Below are 20,730 nucleotides of genomic sequence, written 5' to 3'. Positions count from 1 at the left end.
ATCTCATTTTATGAATATGCCACAATTTATTTACCTGCTAAGGACATTTGGGTTGTTTAGTTTTTGCCTATTACAGATAATACTGCTCATGATGCAGGGCAGGCAAAACTCAACACTGGGGCTTAGCCTGGGAGGGTTCTTGGCTTCACACAGGAAAGTGCTCAAGAGTGGGCAAGGCAGTGGTATTAGACAACAACTTTTATTGAAATGGCAGTGTACGGCAGTGGTAAATGTACAGCTCCTTGTGGAATGGGGATACCCCATAGGCAATGTGACCAGAGTAGCAGCCCAGAGGCAGGTCTGCAATCAAATTTATACCCACTTTTAATGACATGTAAATTGAAGGAAGGATTATGCAGCAATTTTTAGAAAATGGGTGGTAAGTTCTGGGCCGTTGGATTGTTGCCATGGAAAGGGATAGTAACTTCCGGGTGTTGCCATGACAATGGTAAACTGACATAACTCACAAGTGGGTGTGTCTAATGGAAAGCTGCTTCTGCCTCATTCTGTGTTTTAGCTAGTCCTCAACTCAGTGCAGTGTCCAAGCCCTATTTCTGTAGTCAAGTCCCCCTCCTGAGTCAAGCCCTTCCTCTTACCTCACAATGAACATTTGTGTTTAAATTTTTGTATTGAAATGTATTTCCCTTTCTCTTAGGTAAATACCTGGGAGTAGAATGGCTGGATCATATGGTTGATATGTGTTTAACTTTTTTTTTTTTTCTTTTTTGAGACAGAGTCTCACTCTGTTGCCCAGGCTGGAGTCCAGTGGTGTGATCTCGGCTCACTGCAACGTCTGTCTCCCCCAGATTCAAGGGATCCTTCCTGCCTCAGCTTCCCGAGTAGCTGGTATTATAGGCACCTGCCACCACACCCGGCTAATTTTTGTATTTTTAGTAGAGATAGAGTTTCGCCATTTTGGCCAGGCTGGTCTCAAACTCTTGACTTCAGATGACCCACCTGCCCTGACCTCCCAAAGTGCTGGGATTATAGGCATAAGCCACCGCTCCCAGCTGATACGTGTTTAACTTTTTAAGAAGCTGCCAATCTGTTTTCCAAAATGGCAGAAATCAATTATTTTCTTCCCTGTCCCCCTCCCTCCTTTCCTTTCTTAACCCCCAACCCCCGCAACTTATTTCTTTCTTTCTTTTTTGGTGGTGAGAAAGTATGAGTAATTAAGACTTTCATGTGAGCACTCCAAGCAAGCTAGTAATGTAACATAATTTATATCATTTAAATAATTACTTAACATTTATTTAGTAGGAGTGGGAAAATAGTTTGTGGTAATGAACATTACACAGAGTTAGAGTCACTTTACTTCATTGGCTCATGATGAGTTTGTTTAAATTTGTTTTCCATTTTTTCAGCAGTTCTAGTTTGCACTTCCATTTTCTTTTGTGAGTTTCTGAACCAGACAACCCTTGGGAGGTATGTTAAAGGGTTTAACATTTTGGATAATAAAAGATTCACTCACTTCTCTAAGTATTATGCCATACATTATTTGGTTTTAGAATTTCAGTTGAAGACAACAAATTACTATTTAGCATGTCTACATTGCCAAAATACTCAAGAGTGTCTGTTTGTGTGTGTGTGTGCATGCGTGTTTGTGGTGGGGTGGTGTTTGTCTTCCAACTCCAAAACGAATATTTCAAGAGTATTGAGACAATTACATTTTACTCAGGATAACTGGGGCTGTATTTCCAATTTATTTTAGTGTTATGTGAGTTCCCCCTTATAGGTTCCCTCCTATAGATTGTTGCTCTAAGAAGCTGCCTGGCAGACCTCTGCCTCTATCTGGCTCTGAATGTTCCCTTTGAAGAAAGAGAACCTAAAAGCGAAGACTAGGTATGCTGTTATTATACAAGTAGGCTTTTCAAAACCCCTAATCTAAACTAGCATAACTTCAGTTCATCATCACTTAATTGTAACTAGAAATTCAGAGCCGTATCAAGGCATCTGCAAGGACATGCCCACAGGGAACCCTGACCAGAAAACATTTTTCTTTGCAAGTGTGACAGCTTCTGACTTACTTAAAGATAAGGCATTATTTCCCACATTTTCTTGGCATGAGTTGGTTGGTGGCAGAACTGGAAGAGACGATGACTTAGCCAACGCTGATGCTTATGCGAGCTTCAGGTAACCCTCCCAGGAGGAGTTGGTTCCGGCAACCTCTTCCATCCTTGGGGAAAGAGGCAACAGGTGCAAATTCTCCTGGACCAATGTTACTGGACCAATGCCAATTCTTTGATGACTCTGCAATGTGATATTATTAAAATTTATTTTGTTATTTTATCTGTAATCACCATATTACTCTGAAAAATGTAACTTTTCACACCGCAGTAAGAGTTGATTATCCACCCCCAACACCCAGCCTTTTCCTGGGTGTTATTATCCAGTGCATTGCAGAAGTTATGTAAAAGTCTTCAAAAAGCCCTTTATCAGCAAGGGAACAGTCTATCTTTCTCTGACCAATCAAAATAAAAGCTGCATCTGAAGGGAAGCACTGTTTACAGGCCCTGGGACTGGTTGTCTTCCAAGATGCTAGTAAAAAAGAAAAAAAAAAAATAGGTAGGAGAAGTATCTGTTCTATGAAAAGGAAAAGAAACAAACAAAAAAGCTTCTTTATTTTAGTTCTGTGAACACTGTTGGTATGACTCTAGTTATTGCCTTAATAAAATGAGAGTACACAGATGGCGCTAATTATCATCCCAATGAGAGTGCAAAACATGGTATGATATGACTAAAGAATGAAGCAAATGACTGAAGCAGTAGATGCATTCATTGCCATCTTGTCGGAGTTTCCATTGTGATAGTTCCTCACTCTTCTGACCACGCATAGCACAACGAAGGAGCACTGGACTGGGAGTCTGGTGGGCAAATCCCAATTCTGAATTTACCTTGTTCTTAGAGGAAATATTAGAGAGCAGTGGTTTCCTCCTATTTTCCTCCTATTATTCTTTCCTACAAAGAACCTATTTTTATTGTTTCTGCCCTGTAAATAGGATGTTTTGAAAAATATTATTAGTTACCTCTTTTATCTCAGACTGTAAGGTATAGGAACCCCAGAGTTGTGTCCATGTGAAAGAAGATTGGCCTGAGTTTGAATCCTGACATCATGGCTTACTAGCTGTATGACCTTGGGAATTTTCTATACCTCCTTAAGCCTCAGTTTCTCTATAGGGTTGTAGCAAGTATATGAGTATATTGATGGCTTAGAGCAGCGTTTCCCAACCTTTTTGGCACCAGGGACTGGTTTCATGGAAGACAATTTTTTCACGGGATGGGGGTAGGGAATGAAACCTTTCTACCTCAGATTATTAGACATTAGTTAGATTCTCATAAACAGTGCTCAACCTAGATCCCATGCGTATGCAATTCACGATAGGGTTCATGCTCCTGTGAGAATTTAATGCCACCGCCGATCTGACAGGAGGCGGAGTTCAGGCGGTCATGGTCACTTACCTGCTGCGTGGCCCAGTTCCTAACAGGCCACGGACTGGTACTGGTTTGTAGCCTGGGGCTTGGGGACCCCTGGCTTAGAACAGTGCCTGGAACATGGTGAAAGTCAAGCTACATTAGTAATATGATGATGATGATGATGATGACGACGACAATGATGATAACGATTATTACTGCTATTATTATTTGAACTAACCAGGAAGAAGGGTTGGCCCTTCTTAGAGTTGACTAGTAGTCCCACCTACATGCCTAAAAGAATATAGAAAACTGTGGTTTGAGTGATGTTGCCGTATTGTTTAAGGACGAGTGGGAGTGAGCAACAGGAGTTTGGGTGCAAAGGTACTATTTTTCAGGTTGCTGAGGTCTATACTAATTTTTTAGTATTAGTTACTATTTAGTTATTTTTAGTATCTCTGACCTCTCTCAAGGTCAGAGAAGGGTTAGGGAGCAAAGTTAGAGTATTGGAGGTGGAAGAAAGTGACATGGAAAAAAAAAGCAAGAAGGGGTCAAGGTATAGGTCAGAGAGTCTGGACTTCAAAGCAGAGTTTGTTACCAGAGTGGGACTCACATCTGCAGAAAACCATGTACAACCATTAAAACTCCCTGTAAAACAAAGGTGTTATTGCAAGAGGGCGCAACTGGTGGCAGGCAGACACTCTAGGCAGGTCCAGACAGGGTGAGCCCATCACGCTCCGTGAACGGGCTGTGGTTCTTAACAGAGGGCGCCATATTTGCTTAGGACGGACTCAGGTCTCTATCCTGACTGACTACAGGTTAAAAGTCTTGAGAGTCTATAACTGCAGGATTAGGAAAAGTAGGGCCCATGATTTTTTTTACCATTTTTATTACATTATTTTTCTATTCCATCTCTGATCCATCCATATTGTAACCAAATATTTACCATCATTGAAGTATAATAAGTTTACCTGGTATCTGAGGGTTGTGATGCCAAAAGACAATCAGGATAGGTAAATATACAGATACGTATGCACTGTTCACTGCCTCTGGCTGCTTAATTCTGGGTTGGTTTCTAGGCCAAAAAACTGATGGTATGCTGGACACTTTGTGCACAGTGCCTGGGTCCCCATTCACATTCCAGAGTGTCCTGTGATGTCAACCGTGAATCAGCATAGGCTGATTATAAAATGTCAGTGTAAGCACATAGATTTTATATGATTCCAGTAAAAAAAAAAAAAAAAAAAAGAGAGAGAGAAACTTTAATATTTACTTAGCCTTTTCAGCAGCATTGTGAGTAAATACGCCTCTTCTGTTGGGTTTTTGAAATGCTGACGAGGGCTCATATAACTAAAGATACTTCTTGACAAACTCAATGGATACTACAGAATTTTTTATTATTATTATTTTTTTGAAGTGGAGTCTTGCTCTGTTGCCAGGTTGGAGTGCAATGGTGTGATCTCAGCTCAGTGCAATCTTTGCCTCCAGGGTTCAAGCGATCCCCCTGCCTCAGCCTCCTGAATAGCTGGGACTACAGAGAGGCACATGCCACCACGTCTGGCTAATTTTTTTGTATTTTAGTAGAGACGGGGTTTCATCATATTGGCCAGGATGGTCTCAGTCTCCTGACCTCGTGATCCGCCTGCCTTGGCCTCCCAAAGTGCTGGGATTACAGACATGAGCCACCGCGCCTGGCCTCAGAATTGTATACATGGAACCATTACCTACCTCTGGAAACGCTCTGACCACTGAGACATCTCCCTTACTGGTTCTGACTTTCCCATCATTCCTTCCCAGCGTCCTTCACAGAATCCTCTAATGTAAAGGTATCCAATCTCCAGGCCATGGATGAGTATTGGTCTGTGACCTGTTAGGAACTGGACTGCACAGCAGGAAGTGAGTGGCGGGCCAGTGAGCAATGCTTCATCTGTATTTACAGCCATTCCCCACTGCTCACATTACCACCTGAGCTCTGCCTCCTGTCAGATCAAGAGCAGCATTAGATTCTCATAGGATCTTGAACCCTGTTGTGATGTGCATGTGAGGGATCTAAGCTTCGTGCTCCTTATGAGAATCTAATGCCTGATGACTTGTCACTGTCTCTCATCACCCTTAGATGGGACCATCTAGTTGCAGGAAGACAAGCTCAGGGCTCCCACTGATTCTACATTATGGTGAGTTGTATGATTATTTCATTAGGTGTTACAATGTAATAACAGTAGAAATAAAGTGGACAATAAATGTAAAGTGCTTGCATCATCTCAAAACTACCCCTGCCCCTGTGGTCCATGGAAAACTTGTCTTCCATGAAACCTGTCCCTGGTGCCAAAAAAGTTGGGGCCCACTGCTCGAATGCTTCCTGGATTGTGCTCTCGGCCACCACCTTTCACTGGATCTTCTCTCTCTAGTTGGTCTTTTCATTCTAATTGTTTAAACAATTACATTTTTGTACATGGTGGACCTCCATTCTTTCTAGATCTCTAGCTCTAGCCTATCCTGAGTTCCAGATCTCTATTTCCAGTTGATAACCAGGTCTTTCCTCTGAGATATGGCACAGATTCCATCAAGGCTTAGCCACTTTTGCCATTGGTTTTCCCTGTTGCCTTAAACCAATCGTAATTCATTTCCCTAGCCCCACTCAGAGCTGGGGCAGTGTTAATACTCCCTTTTAAAGCCTCATGGAGATGGGCGCTGAGCAAAATTAGGGCTCTGCCAGCAAGAAAGAAAGAATGACGATTAAGCAACTAACAGTGTCTGCTCACATCCACAGATATGCACCCTACTAAAATTCATATAATAAATTTTTTTCTGGCACAATAATGTTTTTCTGGCATTCAAAGTTCCCCATATCAAGACTCAGAACACTTTCAGAATCTTGCGTTTCTTTTTAAATGTCCCCCATGTTCTGGTCATTTTGGATCCTGTCCTTTTGATCAGGACATGCCTAGCACTTCCCCATCTCTGCTTCAGTTACTTCTTGGGGACCACCTCCTATTCTCTCTTCCCATCCAAATCCTACTCACCTTTCAAGATCTCTCTCAAAATCCACTTCTGGCTGGATGCCGTGGCTCATGCCTATAATCCCAGCACTTTGGGAGGTCGAGGCTAGCGAATCACTTGAGGTCAGGAGTTCGAGACCAGCCTGGCCAACATGGCGAAACTCCATCTCTACTAAAAATACAAAAATTAGCTGGACGTGGTAGTGGGTACCTGTAATCTTAGTTACTTGGGAGACTGAGCCTGGGGAATCACTTTAACCCTGGAGGCAGAGGTTGCAGTGAGCCGAGACTGCACCACTGCACTCCATCCTGGGTGACAGAATGAGACTCTGTCTCAAAAAAAAAAGCGCCACTTCTAACATGAAGCCATCTATGGACAATTCAGGGATCTCTCTTTTTTCTACTTTTAATCCCTATATTTTCAGTCTTTTCTACTAGATTTTAGGTTTCTTGATAAAGACTATGCTTAGTCATTTGTGTGGTTCCCACTGCACTGGGCACACAGTAACTGCCTAACTTACTGTTGGATGAATAATGATTTGACTAGAATATTTTCTGGTTGTGTTTACAGAAAAACCAAACACGTCTCCTATAGCGTGGGAGGCATTACTGGCGTCATCTGGTTGGAAGGCCAAATTCCTCCCCAATGGGACACGTTTGTGGCTGTATACAGTGAATCCCCTCTGTGCGACAGGAAAGGAAATACCCTTGTTTCTGAAATTGGCAAAGCTTGTTTCCCACGTTATCGCCTTTGCCTATGTCTTTTTCTTTTCTTGGTGGATAACCCACTTGTTGCTTTTCTTTAGACATTTCTTATTTTTGGACCTATTGATTCTGACTGTACTCACCCTTCCCCTCCTCAGGCTATTTTCCCTGTTCAGTGTTAATATTCTATACAGTAGCTCTTCTAATATCCTTGAGTGTACCTTTATGCATCTTATTTCTACTGTTGGTACTAAAGATTCTTATAATAATGTGTGTTGTTGAAACATATTATCTTATTAATGGAGCGTTTATCATAGTGTGTGATTATCATAGTGAAAGGGCACAGAGTAAGGTATGAAAGTGGGACGGGGTTTTGTAGATATTGACTTAAATGATAAATATCTACTTTTTAAAAAGATGCTAAAAATTCTTGGAAAGAAACAACAGTAATAATTTAAATAACCTATCCATCAGAATTTAAAAATTAAAGGTGGAGTAAAGGTTAGAAGACCTTACTCAAAAATACTGAGTTTTGAGTTATCAAAGGGAAACTATTTGAAAACCAGTTTTCCAATTCATAAAGAAAGGCCTGGGTGAGCTACATATGCACATTGGTGAATTAGTGTAATTACTGTAGAGATAAAAGACACCTTTTCCAGCAGATCCATGTTTAGATACCTGGATTTTATGTCAGGCGGATGTAGACCAGATCTAGATTAATCTCTGCTGCCCCACTCATTTTGTTTTCTGTACTAGTTCCCTCTGTAACTCTTTTGTTCTCATCTATAGATTGGAGAAGTGACGATGCTGAGTGGACAGAAGTAGAATGGAAAAGTCAGCCTGTGAAGCACCTGATGTATCAAATGACTTTTTTTTTTTTTTTTTTTCTGCGATGGAATCTTGCTCTGTTGCCCAGGCTGGAGTGATCTTGGTTCACTGCAACCTCTGCCTCCCGGGTTCAAGTGATTCTCCTGCCTCAGCCTCCCAACTAGCTGGGATTACAGGCGCATGCCACCACGCCTGGCTAATTTTTGTGTTTTTGGTAGAGACGGGGTTTCAACACGTCGGCCAGGCTGTTCTCGAACTCCTGACTTCAGGTGATCCACCTGCCTCAGCCTCCCAAAGTGCTGAGATTACAGGCATGAGCCACTGCGCCTGGCCTGTACTAGATGACTTCTATATGAGATCTCGGTTATGCAGTTGAAAGCGTTACACCAGAGAGCTGTGCCTGTTGTGCCATTTGGAGAAGAAAGCTCGGCAATGGTTCAGTGAGAGGGACACATGTTCCCCCTTTAGTCCTCCTCTTGGACTGGTCTGGAGAGAAACAGCATGAACAACGAAGACTGTAAATTTGAAAATAGTAGGAAACAACTCGCTTATTTTGATGTGTGTATTTAAAGGCATTAATTCAAAACATCCAGAAGAAGTTAAAAGCATCCCCTTTTCAGTCAGCAAATATTAACAAAGCCCCCACTATGTTTGAGTTATGCTTGTGGAATGAGGTCTTGAACATGTGTGACCTTTTTTTTTTTTCCTAGAAAAGCAAAGTTGACCTCTCCAGGTCAAACGTTTATTTTACTCATTTAAAATAAAAATTCATTTAGAAATATACTTCGTATTTTCCATGTTCCTTAAGTAGACTGTATGGAATATCATTAGATCGTGCCTTAATGATTTACCACCCACAATAGTACTGTCTGGCCTGTATTTATGCTTGGGTACAACAAGCCTCTTCCATCTAACGAGCCATCTCTGTAACTACACAGCACATTTGCCGTCATCTAAGAAATCAGATAACCCTGATTATTAGAACTGTATTTAAAGTCTAAGAGTCAACGTGACATGAGTCTGTCTCTTCGAAAGGAATGTGACTGAGTTTTAATGAATGAGTTTCACAACTGCTCTCTCAGCTACTGAGTGGCTCTGGGTCCAAGTTCGCAAGGACCCTGGTGAGGCTGAGAAGTCTAACCTTGAACTGTGTGAAATATTTCTGTACTTAAAACTTAATACCTATTCAAATATATTTAAAACAAGTTATTAAAGATATTGAACATATTGTATGTATCTTGCATTTTATACATGTAAAAGTTTGCCACTTTATGTGTTGTTTTTGAATATATTTTTATATGGGCTGCCATATAAAAATGATGCCACGATGTCATATATTTTATTCCATTTTCTTCCCAAGGGGATAAAATCACTCTGACATCATGACTTGACTTATTTCCACAACTTTCTATATATTTCCTTACTGTTATCACATTATCAGCACCATATTAAGGTACACTTATAATGTCCTTGTAAATTAAAATAACATATTTTGATTCTCAAATCTTGTTTATGAAAAATGTTGAAGCACATATCTAAAGCTAAACTCCATGTAGAAAACTTTTCTTTTCTTTTCTTTTTCTCATGACAGAGTCTTGCTCTGTTGCCCAGGCTGGAGTGCAGTGGTGTGATCTCAGTTCACTGCAACCTCCCCTTCCAGGATCCAAGCAATTCTCATGCCTCAGCCTCCTGAGTAGCTGAAATTACAAGTGCCTGCCACCATGCTTGGCTAATTTTTGTATTTTTAAAGTAGAGACAGGGTTTCATCATGTTGACCAAGCTGGTCTCAAAACTACTGACCTCAAGTGATCTGCCAGCCTCAGTATCACAAAATGGGATTACCGGTGTGAGCTACCATGTCCTGCCTTTTTTTTTTTTTTTGTAGTAATTATTATTATTATTATTTTAAAGAGTCTCTCTCTGTTGCCCAGACTAGAGTACAGTGGTGTGATCTTGGCTCACTTTAGCTTTGGCATCCTGGGCTCAAGCGATCTTTCCTTCTCAGCCTCCCATGTAGCTGGGACTATGGCATGTGCCACCATACCTGGCTAAATTTAAAAAAAATTGTTTTGTAGGGACGGGGGTTTCACTATGTTGCCTAGGCTGGTCTCAAACTCCTGGCCTCAAGCAATTTTCCAGCCTTAGCCTCCCAAAGTGCTGGGATTACAGGCTCGAGCCACCATGCCTGGCCATAAGTCTTAAAAATTGGTTTTTAGACGTAGGTTTCGTGTTCAACCTGGTTATTCTTCTCAGTCTTTGGGGTGTAAGGAACCCATCCTTCTATTAGGTTCACTGACTTAATTCTGCTAGGCATTATTAGGGCACTGGGGTTGCAGAGATGAGTTGGCCATTCTTTTCCCTAATACTCTGCTGCCTTTTCTAATGACGGACAGTAAGTACCACCGGTACTGCTTGATAATAGTGGCTCCCAAAGGGATAATCCAAAGGCTGTTACATATCTACTTGCTTTTTTCTTTTTCAGAAAAAAAAATGTATCTTTTCTCACATCTTGTTACTTAGTTTCATAGTTTTATCACCTTTTCCATTCTCTTATCATTTCATATATTAACTGTTGTCAAAATATATGGGGGCACCAAACCCTTAGCTAGAACTGGCTTTATGAATTGATATTTATTGATACATACTGATATGACACATATTGTTATGTACATTGCTATGCTTTTGTATTACTATCCAAATGGAAAAAAGTTGGAAATGGTAACAAGATACTGTTATAAGTTATAAGCCCCTAAAAAAAGTAATCAACCCTGAAGTGAGCTCCTTCTTCTTTTTTATTTGAGACGGAGTCTTATTCTGTCGTCCAGGCTGGAGTGCAGTGGCGCCATCCTCGCTCACTGCAACATCCAACTCTCGGGTTCAAGTGATTCTACTGCCTCAGCCTCCTGAGTAGCTGGGATTACAGGCATGCGCCACCGCACCTGGCTAATTTTTGTATTTTTAGTAGAGACAGGGATTCACATGTTGGCCAGGCTGGTCTTGAACTCCTGACCTCAGGTGATCCACCTGCCTTGGTCTCCCAAAGTGTTGGGATTACAGGCATGAGCCACCGCGCCTGGCCTCTACCTCTTTCTTTTAGATAACAGCTATAGAACCAATTGCAGCAACAAGGGTGCCTCCTCCAGCCTCCCCAAGCCCGTCCACATAGTCTAGAACCTGAGTCCAACCGTGTGCGTCTGTGCTGGGCCATGGCAGGTCCTGCTCAAGTCCTCTGGGCTGTCTTCCAGACCAGATTCCGTGCTGAAACTGTATTTTATAATTCTGGAGATAGCACTGAGCAGAAGGATGGGAGATGCTTCAGGACAGGAAAGAAAATCAATGCTTTGACAACACACCTGCCAATATAGGGAGGTGTGGGAATGCTTCGGTGGCAGTGAGAAGGCTCTGAAGAGGTTACTTGGTTACCCACGGAGTGCTTGACAGTGAACATTCTAACCTTTACACAACTCAAAACCAACTCCAGCCTCCATATGCTGCCCTCCGTCTGCAAAGTGGGGATTGTCATGATTTGCCTTAAGAGGGTGCTGTGTGATAACATGGGAAAGAGGCTTGGCCAAATGGCTTGTATGTGTGTACGTATGCTGTGTTAACTATTTATTACCTCTATTATGCAGCATTTTGGGGCATAGCAGAATAGACATATTTTTCATTCATTTGGAAAACACCCACTTCTTCCCGGTTTCCCAAGTCTCAATTGAATTGCAGTGGGGATATTAGGTCACGAGGGTGAAGAGTTCACTCAGGAGTGTGGGGTGGGGACAGGTCCACCAGGGGAGTCCGGGTAGGAAGCAAAGCTTGCTTCAGGGATGCTTCCTGCAGGTAAGCAGGAGCTTAATGGAAACTGAGCTACTTCAAGACTGTGCCTATAGCCTCCGGACTGCCTACCCTGTGCCCACATAAAGGCTGGTGCGCTGGAATCTCCCAGATGGAGACTTCGAGCCAGGCAGTAGAAGGAGCCATGGCTAGGCAGTAGAAGGAGCTCTGCCTCAGGAGTCATAGGACTGGTTTCCAGCTCTGGTTCTGCCGTGGCTCAGCCCTGGGGCCTTTGCAAGTTGCTTAACCGCATCTGCAGGTGATGACCTCTTCCAGTCTAACACTGACTCCTCCCGAGTACCCCTCGATTACACTGAAAATTGGCGATCCTATTTCCCAGCTCTCTCTCCCACAGAGACGCGCTGGAGCACTTACAGGTAAAAGGCGACCTGTGGCCCTGGAGGTTGTGTGCCTGTGTGTGTGAGAGGTGGCGGTGGATCTTTCATTACCCAACACTCCGTGTACTTGACTTTTAGCCCTTCCTCTCCTGCTTCTCTCCTGGCCTCCCAGTGGCCTTCAGGGGTCCCTGTAGACATTGCTTACCCACTGTGGTGGGGTGTGAGAGTTAACAAGGGTTCCTGACCTTCGCTGTAAGCAGAAGCTCTCCAAGGAAGGCGTTATAGCTGACCAAGAAGAAGAGACCGTGATTAAAGGCATGGAATCCCCGAAGTGCCATTTACAAAGTTTTTGCATGGAAGTCGGCGCTCGGCGGGGAGGGCAGCCAAGGGAACAGAGCGGGTGGAGCAGGGGAATGGGCAACTCTGTCCTGCAAGAGTAAAGGACCCCGTGGAGACTGGTACACCTCTCTCCTGCAACTCGGGCCACGCCACAGTGTCCTAGTCTCTAAACTTCTCCGGCTCTCGGTGACCAGTCACGTGTAAACCGTCCCTGATGTCCAAGCGCGGCCCCTTCCGAGAGTGACAGGCTTCGGCCAGGTCGCCCCGCTCCGACGAGCGCAGGGACGCACTGCAGAGGGGCCGTGGGGGACGCGGGTGTCCGCGGCTAAGCGCGACCCCAGCCCGGCCTTGGCCGCCTCCGCCGGACCCACCCCGCGGCGGGGCGCCGGGCTTGGCCGCGGTTGCGCCCGCCAGAGCCGCCGCCGCCGCCGCCGCAGCCGCTGCTCCCCGCCCCCGGGGTCCCTAGAGGCTCCGCGGCTGCCAGAGCGGGAGGTGGAGCCGAGTCCGCGGCGGCCCGCGCAGGAGGGAAAGTTCAGCAACGGCGGCAGAGGCCGGAGCCGGGCTGGGCAGTCATCAGGGCGCCTCGGGTGAGTCGGGTCCCCTCCCGGGCCAGCCGGGAGCGGTGCGCCGCGCGGGGGCGTCAGTGGCGCCGGCAGATCCCCGTAGCCCCGCGCGCCTCCCTCGCGCCCGCCCAGCCCGCGACCTCGGGGTGGCTCGTGCAGCTGCGGAGGACGGTGCCGCGCCTGGTCTCCCTCCGCCGCTGCCAGCCGGGGGCCCAGGGCACGGGCAGGGGCCGGGAAGCGGTTCGGCAGGCCAAGGGCGCGGCGCCTCCAGGTGGGCGCGCGGGGACGCGGAGGGGGATTCCAGGGAGGGTCCGGGGTTGCTGCGCTGCCGGAGTCGTTTTGGCTTCACCAGCGTTTCTCGTGGCCTTCCGCTGTCTGATTACTTTCTGCAAAACCCACTGAAAAGTAGCCTTTCCACGTGCCGCGCGATGTATTATTGTGGCTGGGATGGAGAGGGTGGAGGGGGCGTGACAAGGGTGGCCGGTGGGCAGCGCGCTCGCCTGCCCTGGACCGCGCTCGTGGGGGAATGTGGCTGAGGGTCACCGCTGTCCGAATATGCCCATCGGACCGTGCGATTGGTGGGGCAGAAGCTGTGCGAGGGCATGATCTTGGGGTGGGTTGGGGGTTGGAAGGGCGGGGAGGAGAGGAAAGCTGTAGGATGCGAAGGCAAAGTTGTTTGTTTCCATCACGCTTCCTGCACCTGCACTGCTGTCAGAGATTTTGAAGTTATCTTTTCATCGACGAGCAAAGAATGGTGAGAAAGGAAGAGATGTTAACAGCACTGTGCCTGCCAAAACAGTGAGCCTCGGGAAATACTCATGAACGAAATACTAATAAAAAGGTTAAATTTCACAAACTCCACTTTTATTCTGATTTCAAAGCCTTGGCGCAGTTTTTACTTAATGCCATTAGATACGTCTAGATAATAAAGATAATGAACTGTAAAGATAATGAACTGTTCTTTCACGGTTTTTTTTTAAACTAGAAATCTAAATTTAATTCTGTAGGACTTCTTGGATTTTGTCGACATTGTTCCTACAAGAAAGTCAAATTACCTTGGTGTTACTTGCAACAGTGAACATTAGTAAGCCCTGTGCAGTGCTGAAATGTTGCTAATTGGAGGGAGAAAGGTCTTACAAACTTGGAAATAGATGCAGAAAGGCAAGATGAATTTTTATGTAAGCCTTAGGCATAAAAGGCGACTTGAACACGTTTTGTGATAGCGCATAATACACAGGGGACTAGGTACTGGGCTCCTAGAAGATGGTCAATTCCTAGAAAGCAAGAGATGGGCCATACCCGTTGTAAGATCACTGTACATATTTAATAATTCGTCTGCCTTGAGCTACCACACCATATGAACTCCATATAATACAATATCAAAATACTTTAATCCTGTTCGTCTTTGTGTGCTAAAATCTTATATGTCTATTTGTAAAATGTCTTAGTGGGTTTTAAAGCAGAATCTCCAACATTTGGATTCTTCCGTTTACATTACAATGCAGTGAGCTTGTGCTTTGGTGTTCCAGAGACCTGAGCTCCAGGCGGCTTCTTCCACTTATTAACTGTATGACCTTGGGCAAGTTACTTACCCTTTCCCGGCCTTGGTGTCCTAATTTGTAAAATGCCAATAATACTCCTCACCTTATAGTGATGTTTAGCAGGAGGAAATTACATTTGGGAACTTAGCCTAGTGCCCGGAGCACACAGTATGCACTTCATAAATGTTGTCTTTTAGTTTTTTTGTCTTTCTTTACATTTAGGGATCCCCAGCTCCAGCATGTTTCAACATTTAAAAAAATTGTAAAAATTCCTTCTCTGTAACCCTACTTTCCATTCATGTATCCATTGACTATTTATTGAAGAATCTCAGATGCAGCCTAGAATGGGTGCTGAAAATAAGGAGCTGAAACTTTGGGGCAATACTTCAGCTTTTTCTTGTATCTTCCTAAGAATCCATCATAAGTTCATATGATGATGAATCGTACTTACCAATCTTCATATTGCCCTAGCTCTGTTCTTAATGCCATGTTATTACATTAATGCCATGTTATTACATGAGAAAGAAATAACAGTGAGATCTGCAGGGGTCCTCACCTTTCCTATTTCCTCGATGTCTAACACAGTGCCTGGCAGGGCACAAGGACTAAATAAAGATTTGTTGATTTAAAATGCAGAATGTAATGAAGTTATTCTTCGGGTCGCATCCGTCTTTTAATGATTCCTGATGAAAGGACCTTGAGATTCTAAATCATAGCCCTACTATGTATTAGAGCTAATAGAGGTTATTACGGAGGCAAAGCTAAGGTAGACTTTATTACCTATTGATTTTGCACTCATGATGAAGCAGTCTTATAAAACCTATAAAGCCGGGTTGGAGAGTAACTTCGCCACTAGGGGCCTCTTCAGCATAGTGTATCACCCCAGGCTGTCATTTATTACCGTTATCCTGTCCTTTAAGGTAGCCAAGAAATTTAACTTCCTGGGTTCATGACATGGAATACTTTATTAGAAAAAGGGCAACCTTGTGTCAAAAGCATTAGCCAAAGGCCTAAAAATAAATGGAAGTGGTCTTCAATGATGGATTTAGTACTAATTTTGAATACCTTTAGAGTTAAGGACTTAAAAGAGATGTAAGAATTTGGATTTGTATTTTATATATCCTAATTTTCAAACATATGATTTTTTAAAAGGTTGAAAAAGTATATATGATTTTCATCTAGCATTTCAGCGGTTTTCTTTGTATGTCTTTGGCACAGCTTATTTTTATCTTTTAATGTGTTTAAAAGGTTTATTTCCTAAACAGGTATTTGTAGCACTAACAGCAATCTAAGTTGTTTTTCAAGGAATTTTATCTGGCTAGCAGAAACTTCTGGTTATTTTTCCTTTTTTAAAAAATGGCTCACATCTGTAATCGCAACACTTTGGGAGGCTGAGGTGGGCGGATCCCTTAAGATCAGGAGTTCGAGATCAGCCTGGCCAAAGGGCGAAACCCCACCTCTACTAAAAATACAAAAATTAGCTGGGCGTGGTGGCACGTGCCTGTAATCATAGCTACTTGGGAGGCTGAGGCGGGAGAATCGCTTGAACCTGGGAGGTGGAGGTTGCAGTGAGCCTAGATCACACCAGTGACTTCCAGCCTGGGCAACAGAGTGAGACTCAGAAAAAAAAAAAAAAAAAAAAAGGAGCCACATTAAATCTCACCTTTAAAAAAATGTTTTATCGCATTCCAAGATGCATCACTGAAAAGCACCTTTCTTCTGTGTGTTTTTGAAAAGACCTCTTATTTCTAAATTCTAATGTGAATGAAGTTAGTCAAGCTTGAGAATATTTATTGAACAACTCAAAGGTGTTTTTATTTATTTGTGTTTTTATTTCTCAGATATAATTTGCTATTTGGTAGAAAAATTACTGACAATGTATATAAACAAACGTTATTCCTGAAAATATTGCCATATTGTATGTAAATGAATGAGAACATTATATTTTCAGGTTTTCCATGAAATTTAATTCGAATGACAAACTAAATACCTTTAATCTGTAAGTAAAATTAGAAACAGTTAGACCCAGGTGTGGCAGTACCAGCTACTTGGGAGGCTGAGGTAGGAGGATTTGTTAAGCACTCAGGAGATCAAGACCATACTGGGCAACATCTCAAGACCTTGTCTCAGAAGCAAATGAACAAAACCCAACCAAGCTATAACAAAAATTAGCAACAGAGAAAAGTTTAGTGCATTGTAGGTCTTAAATCCTACCAGTGGTTTTCCTATCTTATCTAGCAGAATGTGTCTGAGTTTGAAAAATTATCAGACATCCAATTCTGATTTTTACATGGCAGGATTTTACAATAACACAATCTGGTTTTGGCACTCCTTCCCACTTTTTAAATTTTTTTTAAATCAAGGTCTAAGTCAGTACTCTTAAGAGAGCAGGGTAAGAGGAATAACTTTTGGATGAAGGTTGTAGAACATTTTAAATATCATTTCCCTCTGATTAAGCTAAATGCTTTGGATTACTTTTAGGATTCTGTGCAAATGAAAAAGTTATAGAGATCCCATTTGCACAAACTAATGCTTCCCCAGAACTGCAAAGTCTGTCTTATCCTCAAACCCCCAGCTAGCAAAGGCCATGGTGTCTCCCTCCCTCTCCTTCATCCTCCCAGACTGAAGCTGGGTCCATGCCAAGATGATAGGTACAAAGCCTTACTGCAGGATGGGACAATTTAGTTTGGGCCAGAGCTCCAAGCTGAACAAGGTTATGGATGGCTGAGTTGAGAGGAAATGAATGAGTCTTTAAACCTGGGAGTCATTTTTAGGAACCAGCAATTGGGAGGTGTGCCTGCACAAAAATAATTGTTTGCTAGAATTTCATGTTTTGAACCTATGACTTAGGGAAACATTACTTTGCTGCACAGATAATTTTTGTTGCTGTTTTTAGGCAATGCATAAAATGCATTTGGTTACCCTGCAGTCATATTTGATTTTTTGTTTCATTTGCACACACAAAGGACATTTGAGTTGATGGAGGAACAGAGGAGCAGGAAATGGGGAGGAGGTAGATGTGAATTGTCCATGTATGCTGAGGGTCAGCCTTGTTTTTGTATTCCTAAGGCACATGGGCACACAGCACTGCAGCTTATTAATAGGACTTGGCCACTGGTGATTTTTGTGGTATATTCATCTATTCCGTTAATAAAATTACTAAAATGGTGATCTTTGACTTAGGCTTTGTGTTCTCTCAAAACTGACTTTCTATTTCTGTTTCTCAAACGTTAAAAACATGCTAAAGTTAATGTATCAGTCAATAGGTCAGTATATGTACACAGGACTGTGCTAGGAACCCCTTCCTCTGTGGTAGACTGTTCCATGTCGGGTGCTCAGTCTGGTCAACAGAGAATGGACTGAAGTTCCTGCAGGACATGCTTGTGGGGCACAACCTGCATAACTTTGTGTGACACTCTCATCTGTAAAAGTGGTTACAACAATGTCTGGAGCATAGTAAAGGTTATATATGTGTGTGTGTACATTTTATATATCATATAAGATATATTAATACATAATATATTATATGATATATGAATATATACTATTATTTATGATATATGTGATATATACATATCATATAAGATATAACATTTTATATTATATATCATATAATAATTTATATCATTCATCATCATTATCATCATATCTTATAAAAATATATTATATATTATATAACATTGTATATTTTATGTAATATATACAATTTTTAAAAAGTTATATAATATAGATATATACATATACACATGTATTAGTCTTATCTCACATTGCTGTAAAGAACTACCTGAGACTGGGTAATTTATGAAGAAAAGAGGTTCAGCTGACTCACAGTTCCACAGGTTGCACAGGGGGCATGGCTGGGGAGGCCTCAGGAAACTTAAAATCATGGCATTAGGTGAAGGGAAAGCAAGCACATCTTCACATGGCAGCAGGAGAGAGAGAGCTGGGGGGAAGTGCCACACACTTGCAAACAACCAGATCTCGTGAGAACTCTATCACAAGAACAGCAAGGGGGAAGTCTGCCCCTATGATTCAGTCACCTCCCCCAAGGCCCCTCCTTCCGTATGTGGGGATTATAATTTGACAAGGGATTTGGGTGGGGGCACAGAACCAAACCATATCAATATATAACTGTTGGTTGTTGTTATTAATGGTATCATTATTGACTGCATTGCTTTCAGAGTAGATCATTCTAGTAGTTGCAATAAGCTGGAACAGAGGATTCAGGTAAACTTAGTGCTTATAATAATGTTTGCAAAGCTAAGTAATTCATTTAAGTTTTCTTGTTTCACTTCTACCACGATTATTCTCTTCCCACGATAAAAATGGCTAACACTGATGCAGCCCTTAAATATGTAGCAGGTACTCTGCTTAGTGTGGTACATGAGTTCTTCATTTAATCAGCACAGCCACCTTAGGAACTGTGCACTCTTATTATCTGTGTTTTACAGATGAGAACACTAAGGTTTAGGAAGCAAGTCAAGGTCAGCTAGTAAGTGTTGTAGCTGGGCCTTAGTCCATATCTGCCTGGCTCCAGGATCTGAGCTCATGACCTCTTTGCTGTCTTTTCCAGCGTAAATATTCATTAAATTGGCAGCCTGGAAAATGTCTTTGAGTTCTGAGAGTTAACAAAACATGCAAACTTGATTTTCCTTAGAGTATTGTATTTGTCTCCATGTCTGGGCATGATGGAGCAAGATAAGAAAATAATTTTTATCAGAAGGTCTGCTTCAGCACTTTTAATTTATAGATTTGTGTATGTAGCTTTTTCCAGCAGTTCAAAAATACAATGTAGAGCAACATCTTTGTTTAACATCTAACTTCCAATCAAGGCATTTGGCAGGCATGTTATAAGCAGAAAGTATGAACAAGATCAAATGTGTGGGTTGCAGAATAATAAGGTATTAAGGCTGGAGTCAACCATGCATGCATTCATCTATCAAACATTTTTATGCACCTGTTCTCTGAAGGTACTCTGCTAGACACTGCAGGGAATACCAAGATGTGAAGACAGTGCAGGAGAGAGGAAGGGTTTGAGACTTTGGTGGTGGACAAACTGGGGTTTGAATTCCAGCTCTACTCCTTACTGACTAGGGGGACCTTGTTCCATTACTCAACATCTCTGAGGCTTAGCTTCCTCACGTGCAAAATGGGGATAATAACACCTCGTAGGCTTGTTGCAACAATTAAACAAAAGGTATAGGTAAGGTTCCAAGCCACCAGGAAGTAGTAGGTACCAACCAATAGCAGTGTCCGTTTTCTTCTTTCTTCTCAGTTCTCTCCTCTCACCCTCTTCCTTCCCTTCCCTCTTCCCACCTGCCCTCGACTGACAGAGTGGTGGTAGAGATAAAAGTATCTAAAATCCAAGGCTGAGTATAGTCAGTTCCTTTAGAATGTTGTTTTTGGTTCTCCCACCAGGGGCTGGGATAAACCTGGCAGCAGTGTAGGGTCCCTGTGACACTTGGTTGTTACCTAAACTGGCCAAAGAGGATGGCCAGGAGGCAAATGGCAGCTTGGAGCCCAAGACAGGTATCTATGGTATAGAACTAGGGTTTCGGTACAAGAGTTAAGGGAAAAGCTATTTTAAGAAGAAGTCAAGAACTTCGATCTCGTGGAAGTTGAAACAAGTCAGAAATGAAGTTAGAGTTCAGGTGAACAGAAGGGGTTGGGGATCCAGGATGCAGGGGGATATGATTGGCCATTTCTTGAGGGATCCAAGACTGGGTCAGGAGCTCAGCTGTGCTGCACTAGCTGGATGGTTTCTGCTGAAAAGCTCAGCAGAGAGCTGCAGCCTGATGTATCTCCAGATTGGTGCATTGCCTCTTACGGACTTCTGGCTTCCTGGCCTCCTACTGCAGGATTTTTCCAAAGACAGTACACCCCCTGTCAGTGAGTAGCTAAGTCAAAATTATTAGTTGTCTGGCAATAACTACTCGAGATCTTTAAGGGGTAGCTATTGTCACAGGAGAAATTAGCCTTTTTCCCCCAATTGGGGATTTGGTTAATTACATCCAGGTCTGTTTCACTATGATTCAGGGAGCCAGATTCATGGAGGCCTGTATAGGGCCCTGCTTGCAGTTCTGTGTAGTAGTCTGTGTTGTTAGATCAGGGAGGGTCTTTAGAGAGATGTTCCAAGTGGTTTTATGATAATGAGCTGCCTTGTTTGGTGCCCAGG

The 20,730-nt window shown here is 42.9% G+C and overlaps 1 protein-coding gene across 2 annotated transcripts in view; it reads left to right on the top strand.

Annotated features, from left to right (window-relative positions):
• Nucleotides 1-12,921: 12,921 nt before the first annotated feature.
• The window catches only part of CSGALNACT1 (chondroitin sulfate N-acetylgalactosaminyltransferase 1), a 364,179-nt gene continuing 356,370 nt past the window's right edge, over nt 12,922-20,730 (top strand). The window contains exon 1 of one of the 2 annotated variants that reach the window (XM_030937623.1): nt 12,922-13,038. The gene's annotated coding sequence lies outside the window, so the exon portion shown is untranslated. Of the gene's footprint in view, nt 13,039-13,145; nt 13,286-20,730 lie in introns of those variants that run through there. The other variant, XM_030937624.1, reaches the window with a different exon arrangement.

This window comes from Rhinopithecus roxellana, chromosome 9, assembly GCF_007565055.1.
Source record: "Rhinopithecus roxellana isolate Shanxi Qingling chromosome 9, ASM756505v1, whole genome shotgun sequence".
Lineage (NCBI taxonomy): Eukaryota > Metazoa > Chordata > Mammalia > Primates > Cercopithecidae > Rhinopithecus > Rhinopithecus roxellana.
Note: the sequence above shows the minus strand (reverse complement) of the source record. Positions and strands in the feature narration are given on the sequence as shown.